Here is a 13,668-nt window from a genome sequence, read left to right on the forward strand (position 1 = left end):
TTAATCACGTGCATTCACTTAGCAAAGCGTTGCTGTTGCCAGATACAGACGTGAAGGAGGTCTGGGGCACTCAGAGCCCTGTTTGGAGGTTACTAGAACATAAATGATATGCGGAGCGGTGCCCTCAGGAAGGGGCAGAGTCTGTGCTTTGGGCACTCAGAGAGGGAGGTGGGGGATCTGGGGAGGGGACAGGGGCATTTGGGGATTCATTTCAGAGACTGCTGAACACATGGAGGACGGGGGAGGCAGGAAGACAGAAAGGAGGAGAAGGATGAAGTTGGGAAAAGCAGCCAACCCAGTCTCACTGAGTGAAGGATTTGGGAGAGGCAATGATTCAGGTCTGAAAAGATCGGTAAGGGGGAGTTTAGGATGTGAGGCAAAAACCAGAAGCCCACTGCAGCTTGCTTAAGAACGGGGGAGGGGGGGGGTGCTGACTTGCAAGGCTGTTTCATGGAAACATATGGGGGGACCAAAGTGGGGTCTCAAGGGATTGGAAGGAAGAGTGGAAAGCCGCCTACATCTTTCTCCCCTTCCTTCTCTATGCAGATTGGCTTCTCTGCTGGAATGTGCAGCAGCAGAGTCCAGGCACTACAGGGAAAGCAGCAGGAAAGTCGAGGGAGTGTGTGCCCGTGACATGATCCAAACTGATCATGGGAGCGCCCCCCCACCCCGCTCTGCCTGCCTCAGTTTCCCAGTTTGTGGCTTCCAAAGCTGCAGCGGCTGCCCCTCCAGGGACAGGCTCCCCTCCCCACCCCCCCACCCCCACTCCTCAGGCTCTGCTCCACCACCCCAGCACAGCCACACCTCCCTCGCCACGACACGCCCTGACTGCTGAGGGGCCGTAGCTTACCTCTTCATGATTCAGACGGCACAGTGACCCGCAACCTTACCCAGGTGGGGTCGCTGCGCTCAGCCCCAGGGCAGTGCTCCAGAGCTCTGAGACGGATGCATCTGATCTGGAGAGGAGGTGAGGACGGTGGGGTACGGGGGTTGTCACACAGCCGGGAAGCGTTCATCACATCCAGTCAAAACTTGAACCCACAACTGGTCTCCTGCAAAATTCCAACCCCTCATCCTCATTGCATCAGGCGCCACAAACGGCCACCAGGAGACAGCAGTACCTCCACCTAATGGATGGAGAGATCGGCGAGCTAACGCAGACTACGACTGGATGGTTATTTAGCCTTGAGGGCAGGTATCTTACCCCCGCGCGTGGCGGGCGGCGGCCGCGGCGCCCGCGGTGTGGGCGGGGCCGTGTCGCGCAAGGAGCCCTGTCCAGGGCGGGGTTGAAGGCAGAGGGAGTGAGAGGGCCCTCCGACTGGGGGCTTTAGAGAGAAAAGGGGAGGCCGTGCTGGTGAGTGGGGGCCGGGGAAGGGCGGCCCCCAGAGGGACGCTGCTACGTTAGAAACGGCCTGGAGGCACTGAGGTGTGGAGGGGCGACCCTCTAGGGAGCCGACCCTCGGGGTGAGAGCAAGGGCCACTCGGGAACTCAGCGGTGGAGGAGTAGGTGGGCGGGGCCTGGGGCTGTGCTGAGACGAACGGCGCGGGAGGGGCGGGGCTTTGGGCCCGACCGAGCTGAGGACGGAGTGAGCGTTTTGGGCGTGTGGGCCCGACGGAGGTAAGGAGAGCCCGCACCCGGGACCCCGTGGGGCCGCCGTGGGAAGGGCTGGGCTGCAGCTTGGGGCCGGGGCTGCACGTTAACCCGCCTGAGGAGCGCGGAGAGAGCTGGGCTGAAGTTCGGGGCGCNAGGCGTCGGTGCTGAGGCAGGCCCCGAGCAGAGCCGGGCTCCGGGCGGATTTCGGGCTGTAAGAATGTGCCGTGCCGCCTCTTAATAAATGCTCAAGGACAAGGTTGGGAAATAGTGCCCTGAAGTCCCGGGGAGGTGCCCCTCCTGCGGGAGCCTCTACGCTGCCCCAAGACCCAGGCCAGCCCCAGCCTCCCCAGCCTGGCTCCGCAGGTAACGCACACCTGCTGCCTCACAGCCCCGTCCATCCTCGTGCGGTGTGGCCCCCAACACGCCGGCCCCTGGTGCCCCTCCGATCCGCCGCCGCCTTTCCTCTGCAGGGGGAGCCCTTGCCCATCCCGAACCCCCTTGTTTGGGCCTGGGGAACTCTCCTGAAACTGTCCTGTTCCGTTCCTTCCCCTCCCTGGAACCTTGCTCCACGGACACGCCTTCCACCCGCTCTGCTCTGCCAGACTCGTACCCTCAGCGGGCATTTTCTGAACTCGAAGCGCCTTCTCCCGCCCCAGCCTCGCTGAAGGCGGCGCTGCCCTTTTCCAGGCCCCCAGCCTCTTCTAGATGACTCCAGCGGCCTCCCAACTAGACTTTCTTTCTGCCTTTATTCTTCCGCCTCTCAGATCCACATCCTCACTGGCTGCTGGAGGGGGTCTTACCCTCTCCAGGAGCTCTCCATCTGCCACAGCAGTGATGGGGACTGGAGTGGGGACATGAAGAAGGATAGGAGGTGGGACTCTGATCCCCACTGAGGGGAAAAGAAGGATCAACAGAGAGGCTGCCAAGCCAGGATCCTTATGAGGTGGGAGGCCCTTGCACAGCCTGCCCCCCACCCTGCCCCACGCGAGTGTGAGCGTGGTCATGAGGATAGGGACCATCGCTGTCCTGTTCACTCCTCTGTCTCCAGAGCCTGCCTCAGGCCTGGCCCGTCACACTCGGATCTATTGAATGAGTAGATGCCTGACCAGCTGGTCATTCTTTCCCTATGCTGTGCTTTTTTCTCATCAGTGCGTTTACTCATATCATGCTCTTTGCTCTACTTAGAAGAGTCTTTCTCCTCTTTGAGTAATGCCTGTCCCCTCCTCCTCTGGGAAGTCTTCCTTGAATCCCAGGCTGAGCTCTGTGCGGTGTCAGTGATCTGTGTAATCTATCTGCTATCCCACATACGCTGTGCGTAATTACCTGGATAACACATCTCCCCCACGGGTCCGGAAGAACCAGGCAAATCGCTTTCTGTCCTTCTGGCACTTACACTTGCCGTTGGAGCACGAAGGATTGGGGGGGGTGGGGGGGGGAATGTACCAAGAGGTGAACCAAAAGCTGGATCCAGGCCTGAGGTAGAACATTTAGGTCAGTGCTATCCAACAGAACTTTCTGCAACGATGGGAACATTCTATAATCTGTGTGGTCCGATACCGCAGCCACTAGCTACCTGTGGCTACCGAGTGCTTGACATATGGCTACTGCCACTTAGAAACTGCATTTTAAGATTTATTTGACTTTCATTCATTTAAATTAAGTACCCACATAAGACTAATGTTTATGCTCTTGGACATTGCTGGTTTAGAATATTTTTCTCTTCCTCTGACCTCTCACTTTTTACCACGCAGCCCCTTGCATTCATGGCCTCACACCTGAAAGACTACATGACCTCTCCAGAGGTTTCCTTCTCTATTTCACAGTCCATGACAATAGCGTGTAAACCTTAAAAATAATGATTACCAGCTTTCTGATTGCAAAAATAACTTGTTTGTTGCCGTACAATTCATTTAACCCATTTTTTAGTAGCGTACATGCAGTGTTTTACTTACCACTTTTTCACTCTTACTAAGGACACAGTGAATCCATGTGCATTAGTCTGTGTATAAAGAGGTAATCATTTCCTTATGGTAAATTTGTAGAAGTGATAGAAATGATTGGACCCCAGGAATGGGACATTTTAAAGGCTTCTGAAGCATACTGCCAAATTGCTCACCGGAAAGTTCTCCCAAAACCACTTAAATGTGCCTGTTTTCCCCACCCACAATGCAAGGCATTATCATCTATAAATATTTGCCAGAGTGGCCCCTGGCTTTAACTTGAATTTCTTTATGTGGTAGCCAGGTGAAACTTTTTTCTCATATTTATGTATAATTTGTATTTCTTTTTTGACATGAAATACATTTGCATGTACTTTGCCCATTTTTCCTTTGGGATATTTATCTTTTATTGAATTTTCTTTATGAAGGAAATTAATTTTTTGGGTCAAATATGTAGCACATGTTTTTTGCAGTTCATTATTTGCCTTTAACTTTCTTTATGATGTTTTTTGATAAAGTTTTTGTTGTTTTTAAAAATTTAGCCAAATCTATTCCTCCTGTGTATGCTTAATTAGAAAATAATTTGCTGACTTGAAACAGATGTTCATCTACAATTTCTCTTATTTAAAAAAATTTTTTTAATGTTTGTTTATTTTTGAGAGAGAGACAGAGTGCGAATAGGATAGGAGCAGAGAGAGGGAGACACAGAATCTGAAGCAGGCTCCAGGCTCCGAGCTGTCAGCACAGAGCCCGACGTGGCCCGAACTCACAAACTGTGAGATCATGACCTGAGCTGAAGTCGGATGCTTAACCAACTAAGCCACCCAGGCTCCCCATGTAATTTCTCTTATTTTTGTTACTTAAAAAAAATTCCTCTTGGGATGCCTGGGTGGCTCAGTCAGTGAGCTTCCGACTCTTGATTTTGGCTCAGGTCATGATCCCAGGGTTGTGGGACTGAGCCCCGACTCCGGCTCTGCACTGAGCATGAGCATGGAGTCTGCTTGAGATATTCTCTCTCTCTCTCTCTCTCTCTCTCTCTCTCTCTCACCCTCTCACCCTCTCTCTCTCTCTCCCTCCCTCCCTCCCTCTATGTCTCCCTCTCTTTCTCCCCCTCCACCCCTCCTCTGCTCTCTCTTTCAAGGTTGCACTCTCTCTCTAAAAAAATTTTTCCTCTTTAATTCATTAATCCAATTATCTCACTTTTAAGGGAAACTATTAATAGCTGGCTTGTATTGGGTTGCCATAATGGACAGTTAGGGCCAAGAGAAGAAAAATGACCTGTGATATATCTTAACCACATTGAGTGTGTGGGTCCCTACAACAGGCCTATTGTTCCAGAAAGTTCGGGGTGGTAATGGGGTGTGGAGGTGCTTAGAAGGCTCTGCAGGGGATTCTGACGGACAGCCAGGGATGAGAGCCTCGGCCTCACTTGTGGGCATGCTGCCGGATTAGCTTCCCTGACTCCAAAGTCCTCAATTACTTCTCATTTCGTATTGTGCAAAAAGTTTAAATGCCACTATCTCATGTATAGGGCCTTTCAGAATCAGGTTTAACCGTATTTACTCAATCCTCTTGTTGACATCGGAGGGGGTGGGAGGGGAAGCATTGCTTTCAAAATGGCAACTGTCTTTGCTAAATATCCAGTGTCAGCTCGGTTAACTGGCAGGCAGAGTCCGTGATGAATGTCAAGGAGGAAGTTGTGGCCCAGGCGTTAGGCAGCTGGCCACTCGGCAATGAGAGAGACCAGCTGGGAAATCTGGAGGCCAGAGGGCAAGACCCTTAGACTGGTAAACCACTTGCCCTGGATGTGTTTGTCCTCATTTTATAGGAAGGGGTATCGGATTGTGTTCAAGAACAAGGGCTTTCGAGTGAGACACGCCTGGATTCAAGTTTCTGCCTTTTCACTTGTCGCGTGTGTGGCGTTGGCCAGGTTGCTTAACCCTCTGACCTTCGGTTAACCCATTTGTACAATGACAGTATCACCTATCTTACAGGACCGATGTCGGTTTCGGTGAGCTGATTTATGCAAAGCACTAAAAACAGCATCTGGCACAAAGCATTACTAAATGGCAAGTGTTATGGACAAAAATGATTAACATTTATATGCAAGTTCTCAACCTTTCCCTTCCTCTTGCCTCATTAAAATTCTAGCTTTATCCATTCAATTTTTCCTCCTCCTCTACCCTCAGAGCGAGGTCCTGCCTTGCTTTTTTTGCATTTTTGAGCCTTGGACTTAGGAAGAGAGGGATTGCGGAGGACACTAGGCACACAGGGCACTGGCTAAAACTGGCTGATAAAAAACTTTCAGGGGGTGTTTAGAGGTGAGAGGCACGGAAACCCACCCACCTTGTTTGAGGGAGACTAATAGGTCTCGCTCTTGTTTTTGTGGCTCAGAGATACATATCTATTACCTTCTGTGCTGATTAAGAAATACAGTTGATGAACTAGAGTTATTTTCAATGACCCTATTGCTGTGCTGTCATTTTGGCTGCCACACTTCATGGAGCTGAACCACATGTGAGCCACAGTGTTAGGGCTACACGAGACGGAGTGAATTTGAAAGGCAAATTCTAAAGGTCAAAGCCCGTCAACATCTTTTGGTGAGCCTCTCAGCGGTTCTTCTAGTGTGGTCTCTGGACCAACAGCATCAGCTTGTTAGAAATGCAGATTCTTGGGGCGCCTAGGGGGCTCAGTGGGTTAAGCGTCCGGCATCGGCTCAGGTCATGATCTCGTCATGATCTCGCGGTTCGTGGGTTCGAGCCCCTCGTCGGGCTCTGTGCTGACAGCTCGGACCCTGGAGCTGCTTCGGATTCTGTGTCTCCCTCTCTCTCTCTGACCCTCCCCTGCTCACGCTGTCTCTCTCTGTCTCAGAAATAAATAAACATTAAAAAAAAAAAAAGAAATGCAGATTCTCAAGCCCAACCTCAAATGTGTGGCATCAGAATCTCTGGGGGTGGGGCTCAGGAAACTGTGTTTGGGAACCAAGGTTCTCTTGTGTAAATACAGTGGTTCTCAGACTGAACATACACGAGAACCACCAGGAGGGCTTCTCGAAACAGTTCCTTGGGCCCCACCCCCACAGATTCTGATGTGCTAGGTCTGAGTGGGTCTATGAATTGTATTTATTTCATTTTTTTTACTGTTTGTTTGTGTGAGAGAGGGTGAGCCAGGGAGGGGCAGAGAGAGAGGGAGACACAGAATCCAAAGCAGGCTTCAGACTCCACGCTGTCAGCACAGAGTCAGACACAGGGCTCGAGCTCACAAACCATGAGATCATGACTGAGCCAAAGTCAGACGCCCAACCGACTGAGCCACCCAGGTGCCCCCTGTGAATTGTATTTCTTTTTTTATTAAAAGAATTTTTTAATGTTTATTTATTTTTGAGAGAGAGGGAGACAGAGTGCGAGTAAGGGGGGGGAGGGGCAGAGAGAGAGAAGGAGACAACCTGAAGCAGGCTCTAGGCTCTGAGCCATCAGCACAGAGCCCGATGCGGGGCTCGAACTCAGGCCCCTTGGGGCCATGACCTGAACCGAAGTTGGACACCTAATTGAGCCACCCAGGCGCCCCTATGAATTGTATTTCTAACATGCTTACGGTACTGCTGGTCCAGGGACAGATTTTGAAAACCACCCTGCTAGGGCCATGCAGGAATCTTTTTTTTTTTTTTACAACAGTCTTCACAGCTGATCACCTTCTGCTTATTATGTGTGAGCTCAAGGAGCCCACTACAAGCCTTTTTGTTATTGGGCAACTCTGTTACCTTTCCCGAATAACGAAGTCAAAGCTTGCCTCATTATACTTGCCACGAATCATTCATGATTCTGCTTTTATAGCTACTACAGCGACAATGGTTGTGGTTCTGATGCCCAGTAAGAAGCGATGGCTCAGATTGTGGGGCGCAGACTCAGCGGCCAAGTGGGCCTTACAGGTGTGATCATTGAGCGTCTTCTGCAGCTACAAGCAGGATTAGTAACGCATTGCATCTTTTCTGATCGGAGCCTTACCAGTTGTTAATTTTTCTTAGTGTTTCATGCAGTTGCAACCGTCTGGAGGAAACCAAGCAAGCTTTGGGATAGGATAGGCCCAGGTGGCTCAAATAATGTTATCTGTAGGTTTTCTTCATTCTCTGGGTTCACTTTGTTTTCCAGGTCTTTCTGCATTTAGGCAAAGAAAGTTAACTATTTTGGGCTTAACTTTTTTGTTGTTGTTGTTAATTTTTTTAATGTTTATTTATATTTGAGAGAGAGAGAGAGTGAGACAGAGGGCAAGCAGGAGAGGAGCAGAGAGAGAGGGAGACACAGGCTCCAGGCCCTGAGCTGTCAGCACAGAGCCCAACTCAGAGCTCAAACCCACTGACTGTGAGATCATGACCTGACGCTTAACCAACTGAGTCACCCAGGCGCTGCGGGCTTACTTTCTACCAGTACACAATCCCAGCAGAAAGATCGTGCCTCTTTTCAATCTTTCTAGGGCATGTTTCCCAAGCTTGGCATTCATTGTATCTCTTGGGTTGTATGCTCATCCCTGAACCAGTCTTTTCACCCAAAAGGGGGTAAAACATGCTAATTGGCCTGGGTCAAGTGCCCAACCCAGAACAGAGGGATTAGATCGCTTCCATCCACAGAGACCAAGAGGCAGTGATTGCCCAAAGGAAAAACCATAGTGCTATTACCAGAAGGGGACCTGATACTGGGTTGACCCCTCAAAAAAAAATGTGTCATCACATCTGGGAAGCTTTTCAAAATACAGATACCCCGATGCCACCCCAGAGTCACAGCATGGGGATTTATGCATCTTTTTGTTCTCGTTGTAAAAGACCTCCTTACTTGAGTGTTGAAAGTATGCTAAGTTTAGCCGCAGTGGGTGCAGAGCCCTATATAGACGAGATTTTGAATCCCAAATAGAAAACATATTTTCTCCTTTCTCAAATATTGCTTCCTACAGAGTGGCTTCCTTGTTAGTAATGCATATAACCCACACCTTGTGAGAATACACTCGATGCCAAGACAAATGCTTTCTTGTTCCTGAACATGGCTTTCGAGGCCAAGATAGGATCACAAAAGAACAATTATCCCTTATGCATTGTATTGCCTTCTTCCTTGTGTTTCTCCCGACTTCCAGAGTCTTCCTTTTTTTTTTTCTTCTTTTTTTCCAGGAGACTCTCTTCCCCCCCAGGTAGTTTCGTAAACAATTATTTTAATGTGAGCTGTTTTCATAATCTTCATTCCTCTGTATTATGTAGTTATTCTTTGTGTTTGGGTTGGGCTGTTAAGTATTTAATCACAAATAAATCTGCCACTGTCAGTTTTCTTTTGGAAAAACAGCAGTCTTCCTGGGAAGGATTATTAAGAGCTGTCTTGTATTGGGCTGACATAATGGGCTCTTAGGGCCAACAGAAGAAAATTAATTTTCATATTATGTCTGTTCTTCTAAGAGAAGGGAAAAAACAAGTTTTATTATTCACCAAGAGTTTAAGTTAATACAAACCAGCTTCCTTTCTCAGAGGAAGACAATAGTCAGATTCATTTTGCTTTAGAAGGTTAATATGAGAAATTATGTCTGGTTGTCTGGTTTCCAGAGTTGAAGATCTGAACAGAGATGGAGCCTGGCAGACAGTGCTATAAGAAAATCATAAGAGATTTGGCCCATACAGTGAGACTCACTGCTGGTTTTCCTGGGGCGGGGGGGTGGGGGGAATTTTTTTTAAAGCAGCATATGCAAGTGCAGAGATGTGGGAAAATATGAGCCACACATCTGCTTGTCTGTGGAGCAAAGACCTTAGAGGACAGGAAGCAGACGCGAGTTAGCAATGAGATGTCACTGCCCAAAGAAGAGGTCTATGTTAAAGGCTCTTCCTGAAGGATTGCTTGTGAAAGTAAGAAACAAAACAAAACAAAAAAATCAAAAAACCATCGGGAGTATATCAATATAATACTAATAATTTGATGCCAAAAAGATGAAAAAGATTGACTCAGCCTCTGTTTTCTGACTTGGAAATATATCGAGGATAGTCAGAGACGTTCAGTGAAAAGAAGCAAGTGGCATCTTTTGATCCCATAGCAAGTATGTAGAATTACAAATGGAATTTAAAGTTTTCTAGGAGCCATACCTTTTTTTTCCTTCCTTCCTTCCTTCCTTCCTTCCTTCCTTCTTTCCTTCTTTTCTTCCTTCCTTCCTTGTAGTCTCCATGCCCAACGTGGGCTCAAACTCTCGACCCTGAGACGGAGTCACGTGCTCTCCCGACTCAGGCAGCCAGGCGCCCCCTCTGGTAGCCATATCTTAAAATGTAAAAAGAAACAGGCGAAATTAATTTTAATAGTTTATTTTCTCCAACTCACTATATCTAAAATATGACTATTTTAACATGTAACCGGTGTTCAAAATAATGAAGATAATTTACTTTTTCTTCTGGTACTTTCTTTGAATCCTGGTGTATATCTTAGACTCACGGCGTCTCAGTTGAGACTAGCCGCATTTCAAGGGCTCGGCAGCCCCGTGCCCGTGCGCTCTGTCGCTCCCTCATTGGGAAGCGCTGGTAGGGATTCCAGGTAGGAAGTTTTTGAGAGTCCATTAAGGTTTTTATTTGGTCCACCACCACGGCTATGAGTCACTGTGAAATAGGAGAAGGAAACAAATGTGGGGTGGGGGGGAAGGATACCAGAAGACTTCAGGAAAAAGGAATCACTAACTAAACTTCATTAGTTATTAAGGGGGACTATAATTTGATGGACGTTCACTAGCTGTTCACATATATCCCAACTAAAATTTAGGCTTTGAGGGGCACCTGGGTGGCTTAGTCGGTTAAGCGTCCGACTTTCGCTTAGGTCATGATCTCACGGTTCGTGGGTTGGAGCCCCGCGTCGGGCTCTGTGCTGACTGCCAGCTCAGAGCCTGGAGCCTGTTTCAGTCTGTGACTCCCTCTCTCTCTGACCCTCCCCTGCTTACGCTGTCTCTCTCTCTCCTAGAAATAAAATAAATAAATAAATAAATAAATAAATAAATAAACAAATAAATAAATAAAATTTAGGCTTTGAGAGTTAATTGTGAAACTGTTGTGACCCTTTTTTTATTTTGGGGAAATCAGTATAAACAGTCCAGGAAATAAGAGAGGGGACGTGATTCTCTCTATTGAATGCTACTGATAGGTCAAACAAGAGGAAGAACTTAGAATTGACTGTTGGGTTTAGCATCATGGGGTCATTGGTGGCCTTTGACAAGAACAGCTTCTTTGGAACGGTGAGAATGAAAGTCATACTGGCCTGGCTTCAAGAGATCAAGGAAAGGAGGGGCGCCTGGGTGGCTTAGTCGGTTAAGTGTCCAACCTTTGCTTAGGTCACGATCTCGCGGTTTGTGGGTTCGAGCCCTGCGTCGGGCTCTGTGCTGACTGCCAGCTCAGAGCCTGGAGCCTGTTTCAGTCTGTGACTCCCTCTCTCTCTGACCCTCCCCTGCTCACACTGTCTCTCTCTCTCCTAGAAATAAATAAAAATATTAAAAAAAAAAAAAAGAGATCAAGGAAAGGGACTGGAAACTGAGTTCAGTGAGCTCTCCTCCGGCATGGCGGGGCTATGAGTTGAAAAATGGTTGGTTGGTTTTATTTGGTCTTGAGTTGGATTTTTCTGCTTTTGCTTTTGTTTTATAAAAATGCTTATGTCCGATGGGACTGATCCAGTAAAGAGAAAAAATTTCAGTAGGTGGGGAGGGTGTTTTCCTTGATAAAGAGAAAATTCACAGAAGATATAATAGCTGCCTGCCCAGATTTGAAAGCATGTCAAAGGAAAAAGGAATCAGGCCCGCTCCACTCTGTGTATGGCCCTGGGCTAGACCTCAAATCACAGTGGGGGTGAGGGATAATAAAACAGTTTGGGCTCAATACATGAAAGTACATTCCAGCAGTCAGTGTGCCCCATGCCAGCATGGCTTGCTTCAAGATGCAGCAAAATTTGTATTACTGGAGATGTTAAAGCATCTATAGGTTTAGACTGGTATTTCCCAACTCTTTTGTGTTTTCAGCACACTTGTGCACACACCAGGTTTTGGTGGTACCCTTGAAAAGATGTTGTTCAGCTGGTCAGGGACGGGGATAGCGTAATCGTCACCCCACTCCAGCAGCGACCTGAGAAGCACCTCCAATTAGCGTGCTATTCTTTTGCTTGGCCTTCAGTACCTCTTCGCTGTGTGAGCAGAAGTGCTTAGTGCTCTAAGCATGCTCTCTCTTGTATTCAAAAGGCATAATTTCTACATATTCCAGAAAAGTCCACAGTCTCTTGTGGTTGCCGCTGGAGGTTATACCCACCATCGCGCCCACACAGAAGAAAACCTCGCCCTGTTCTGCACTCTGCACAGGGTCTCAATGAACCATTAAGCTCAAAATCCAGTTCAACAAAACATCCTTTCCGGAGGCCTATCAGGCCAATCATCAGGCCAGTCGTTCAGGAATCGGTTGTGGACAACAGAATTTGCCCTACCTGGTGTAAGCAGAATGAGATTGAATTGTGAAACAGGGAATTGAGTGCTTACAAAGTTGTTGGCAGGGCGGCGGATCGCAGACTCTAGTCTGAGCCCCCAGGAACAGCTCCTAGGCCCCCAGAACCACTGTGCTCTGTCCTGACCAGGAAGGCTGCCATTTATAACAAGAGGCTGATGGGTCAAGAAGCTGCCACCACCTTAGCTAACTCTGGAGCCATGCGACCAACTCTGCTTTGATCCCAAAGCTGCCACTGAGACTTCAGAAAGCTATTGATTCAAGAAGCTGCTGACTCCAGAACCATGACACCTCTGTCATGATCTCCAAAAGCAAGATGGCGCCCTGTATCCTCTTTATGACTCCGTCAGGCTTTGTTCTGAATGAGAGGCTCTCGTGAGTGCATCTGATTCGTGGAACCGGATTCATCTGCAGAACTCTGAACTACAGCGAAGGGTAGGACATTGACGTTTCAGCTTTCTAACTCTTGCGCACTGGAATGGGACCAAAATGGGTACTGAGCAAGTCATTCCACGGTGTCTTCCACAAACAGCATCTTTCTTCAATAACAGCAAAAATAAATTAGACACAGAGATCAAAAGTTAGTGGCAAGCCAGTGAAGGTTCCTGTACGGAGGTAAAAATGAGAAATCAGGCCTCAGCTAGCTGGCTCAAGTAGACCTGCTGACTATCCACATCAGTGATTCTAATAGTTTTAGCACAAATGGAAGTGAGGACATGAGTTCCTATCTTGCATATTATGATGGGAGAGAAAAGTATCTTTAGTGGGGGCTGCCCGCCATTAAGTATTTTCCAGTGTCAGTGCCGTGTATCAGGCCTGGATTGAGGTTTCACAGATGAATCGTCTTTGCTCCATGCACTTGTCACAATGCTCACAAAGTAGCTGCCTGTCAGAGATGTGCAAAGAAATAGAGCAGGTCCCACAGCGGTCTGATTCAAGCCATCAGTGACCTCATTCAGGAACGGCCAAAACAGCCCGACACAGTCTCCCTCTTCCAAGTGAGTATTTCTCTCGTGGTTTTGCGTCCTCATGGTCACCTACTCATTCAGCAAATAGCAAGTACTTCTGTATGCTAGGCACAGGGATACCCCGTGAATAAGACGGGCGGGGCTCCTGTTCTCAGAGAGAGAACATTCTAGTGGAGGGAGGAGACAAGGTACCAGCAAACAAATGCCTAACATTTGGGGACAGAGGGAATCTGCCTTCCCTGCCCCAAGCTCCGCCTCCCTTGACTGCTGAGCCGGCTTAGACCCCAAAAGCTGACGTTGATTTGAAGAGAGGCAAGAAGAATTTGTGCTTCATTGGGGTGGTCTTCAGCCAATAATCAGAGCAAAGATTAATGCGCAAGATCAAGGACGCAAGGGAGTGGGTGTGGCTCCCAGAAGGCTTCCTTCCGGGATGTCTGCGGAAGCTCTGTGATCAGTGCAGCGTGCACCGAGGGGAATATCGGCGCTTAGAAGGAGCCAGAACTGAGACCTTGTTGCCTTTTATGTCATTTTGCTGCCTTTGGGGGTCTGCCTCCCAGCATCAGAGACAGTACCGGTGCCCCAGTGGTGTCCTTCCGTGGTCCGTTTCCTGCTGCGTCACCAGGCCTGGCCTCAGCCACTGCAGCTGCTGGCCGCCCCCCCCCGCCCCCCCACCCCGGGACACCC

At 48.6% G+C, this 13,668-nt stretch overlaps 1 protein-coding gene across 1 annotated transcript in view; it reads left to right on the forward strand.

The window, feature by feature from the left end:
* The first annotated feature begins 1,560 nt into the window (after positions 1 to 1,560).
* GARNL3 (GTPase activating Rap/RanGAP domain like 3) overlaps positions 1,561 to 13,668 on the forward strand; it is a 152,945-nt gene continuing 140,837 nt past the window's right edge. Inside the window, exon 1 of the mRNA XM_077768251.1 lies at positions 1,561 to 1,618. The gene's annotated coding sequence lies outside the window, so the exon portion shown is untranslated. The remainder of the gene's footprint in view (positions 1,619 to 13,668) is intronic.

This window comes from Crocuta crocuta, unplaced genomic scaffold (genome assembly GCF_008692635.1).
Source record: "Crocuta crocuta isolate KB4526 unplaced genomic scaffold, BGI_CrCroc_1.0 scaffold35, whole genome shotgun sequence".
NCBI lineage: Eukaryota > Metazoa > Chordata > Mammalia > Carnivora > Hyaenidae > Crocuta > Crocuta crocuta.